This window comes from Pantherophis guttatus, chromosome 1 (genome assembly GCF_059756535.1).
Source record: "Pantherophis guttatus breed Tessera chromosome 1, ASM5975653v1, whole genome shotgun sequence".
NCBI classification, from domain to species: domain Eukaryota; kingdom Metazoa; phylum Chordata; class Lepidosauria; order Squamata; family Colubridae; genus Pantherophis; species Pantherophis guttatus.
In genome coordinates, this window is record NC_142063.1 from 327,903,462 (window position 1) to 327,907,105 (window position 3,644).

The following is a 3,644-nucleotide window of genomic DNA, read 5'->3' on the forward strand; positions in this document are numbered from 1 at the left end:
AATTAGAATTAGAATTAGAATAGAGTTAGAATTAGAATTAGAATTAGAATTAGAATTAGAATAGAGTTAGAATTAGAATTAGAATTAGAATTAGAATTAGAATTAGAATAGAGTTAGAATTAGAGTTAGAATTAGAATTAGAATTAGAATTAGAATTAGAATAGAGTTAGAATTAGAATTAGAATTAGAATTAGAATAGAGTTAGAATTAGAATTAGAATTAGAATTAGAATTAGAATTAGAATTAGAATTAGAATTAGAATTAGAATTAGAATTAGAATTAGAATGGAATGGAATAGAATAGAATAGAATAGAATAGAATAGAATAGAATAGAATAGAATAGAATAGAAACCTTGGAGGTCTTCTAGCCCAGCCTCCTGCTCAAGCAAGAGAATCTATACTACTTTTATTATTATTATTATTATTATTTTAAATAGTTTTTATTGAATACAAATATTAAAAAAGACATACGTAACATATACACAACGAACATTTATACAACATATACACAAAAAGAATATAATTTCTTCTTAAGCATTTTTTCAGAGTGACGTTCTACAATTCTACTTATAATATATTCCTTCACCTTTCTGTAATCTAATAATATTTTTATTACATATATATGTATCAATCGGTAATATATTCCCTATATTTTTTGTATATTTCTAATTTTTAACCAATTATACCAATTATTCCATATTTTATAATAGTCTGATTCTTCTTTTTCTTGTAATTCTTTGGTTAACCTATCCATTTCAGCGCATTCTAAAATTTTCCCTATTACTTCTGTTTCACTTGGTATTTTTTCTTGTTTCCAATTTCTTGCGTAGGTTATTCTTGCAGCAGTTAATATGTGAATTGTAAGATATTTGATATCCTTAGGGTATGATTTGTTAAATATTCCTAATAAAAATGTTTCTGGTTCTTTTTCAATCTGTGTTTTTGTTATTTGTTCCAACCATTTTTTGATGTTAGACCAAAATTTCTTTGCTGCCGGGCACGTCCACCATAAATGATAGAAAAGTCCCTTGTGCCTTTTTGCACTTCCAACAAATTGGGCTATTTTTAGGTTGTATTTTTGCCAATCTGGTTGGAGACATATGCCACCGATAAAACATTTTCAGTTGGTTTTCCTTGTACGCCGTTGCTTTCATTAACTTTAGGTTTACCTGCCAGAACTTTTCCCATTTTTCCAAAGGTATTGTGTGTTTGATATTTTGAGCCCACTTAATCATCGTTTCTTTGACTGTCTCTTCTTCCAATTTATAGCGTAGGAGAAATTTATAAATTCTACTAATTAATTTATTTTCTGAATCTAATATAATTTTATCTATTTCTTGTTTTTGATTATAAATTTCATATGTTTTTATATGCTCTCTATATTTGGATTGTATTTGAGTGTAAGTCCACCAGTCTATTCCTCTGTGTAAATCTGTCTCCAATTGTTGTTTTGTCTTTAGTTTGCCTTGATAGTCAATTATATCTTTATATCTAATTATTTTTGTCTTATCTGTTAAATTTGGGTGTCTAATTGATTCAGCCGGTGCTAGCCAATTTGGTATCTTCATATAATGTTGTTTTTTAATTTTAAGCCAAATTTGTAATAGTGAGTTCCTTATTGTATGTGTTTTAAAATATGAATGTGTTTTGTATTTCTCATCCCACATATTATTATTATTTTTATTAGTTTGATTTATATATGCCGCCCTTCTCTGGAGACTCAGGGCGGCTTACAATGCATTAAGCAATAGCCTTCATACTTTTGTATATACCTGCTCAGTAGGGCTTTTTAGCCCCCCCCCCCCCCCGCCCGAGTGGTGTTCTATTTTATACAAAGTCAGCTTATTGCCCCCACAATCCGGGTCCTCATTTTACCTACCTCGAAAGGATGGAAGGCTGAGTCAACCTTGAGCCTGGTGAGATTTGAACTCGCAGTAATTGCAGGCAGCTGGCAGCTAAGTCCTACTTTAACAGCAGCAGTTTAGTCCACTGCACCACCAGACTCTTCAGATAAATGGCTGTCTAGTTTCTTCTTAAAAACCTCCAGTGATAGAGCACCCACAATTTCTGAAGGCAAGCTGTTCCACAGGTTAATTGTCCTCACTGTTAGGAAGTTTCTCCTTAATTCCAGGTTGCTTCTCTCTTTGGTTAGTTTCCAACCATTGATTCTTATCCAGACAGGGATATTTGCAAGACAGCGGGAGTGTATCAAAATTTGCAACAGTGTTGCCATCAAAACCTATATCTTTTTGAATAGGCACTATATATAATGTGCATCATATACAAAAAGGGTGGTGGGGCTTCTATCACAATGCCATGTCTACCTTCTGGCAGCTTTTGCCATGGACCCCCAGAGACACCTAGTGTTCTGTCCCAGCTCTGGATTCCCGAGGATATTGACACACACCAATGGTCCTTATCAAATTTATTAAGTAGCAAGAATAAACCAGTTTGTGGAGGCAATAAGCTGACTTTGTATAAGTATACAAAAGTATGAAGGCTATTGCTTAACGCATTGTAAGCCGCCCTGAGTCTCTGGAGAAGGGCGGCATATAAATCAATTTAAAAAAAAAAAAAAAGTCTGGCAAAAGTTGGCAACCAGCCCAGAAAGCAAGATACGATAAGATTTTTCCAAAAATGCTCTAATGATAATTACAAGTTGTTTCTAGTAAGAAACTTACTAATGGCGTGTGACTTAAATAGGCTAAGGGAGTGGCCAATTATCCTCAAGCCTTACTCTCGAGGAGACCTCCTCCTCCTGAGTAGCCACTCCTGCCTTTTGGCAGCCCTGCGTGCTCGAGCATTGAAGAGAGGCTCCTCCAATTCGCTCTCTCCACTTGAAGGAGCCTCTGGAGGTTCTGAAGGCCCTGGCTGAGTCTCTGCCTCTGGCACCACATCCTCTTCAGCCTCCTTGCTGTCCGATGCGAGCGCCGGCTGTGCAGGCTGCAGGCGCGACACCACACCAGCGTCCTCGTCGTCAGGGTCAGCCACGATCCGTGCAGGCCGCTGGCAGGCCACAACACCTAGCCCCCTAGTCACTCATCCTTCTTCTTCTTCAGCTGACCTCACCTAGCTTCCAGAAAGGTTCCTTCCTCATCTGGAAGACTGTATTTGTCGGGCACAACTCCCTCTGAACTGACCCTCATTTTTTAATCTATGTAAATCTGTAGAAGTTTGGAACTGCACCTCCTGTGATCTGATCTAAGCATAGTACACAAAATTGTCTGCTACAACGTCTTACCTGTCAATGACTTCTTCAGCTTCAACCTCAATAATACACAGGCAAACAATCGATACAAACTCAAGGTAAACCGCTCCAAACTCGACTGCAGAAAATACAACTTCAGCAACAGAGTGGTCAATGCCTGGAATGCTCTACCTGACTCCATTGTTACAGCCTCAAACCCTCACAGCTTCAATCTCAAACTGTCTACCATGGACCTCACCCCATTCCTAAGAGCTCCGTAAAGGGGGAGTGCATAAGCGCACCATCCTGCCTACCGTCCAGGGGTGGGTTCTACTTACCTTTACTACCGGTTCACATCGTGTCCGCGCATGCGCAGATCAAATTTGATGACGTTTGGGTGAGTGGGCGGAGCCTCCCGCTGGTTTTACTACCGGTTCTTGCGAAGCAGTCCAAAGTG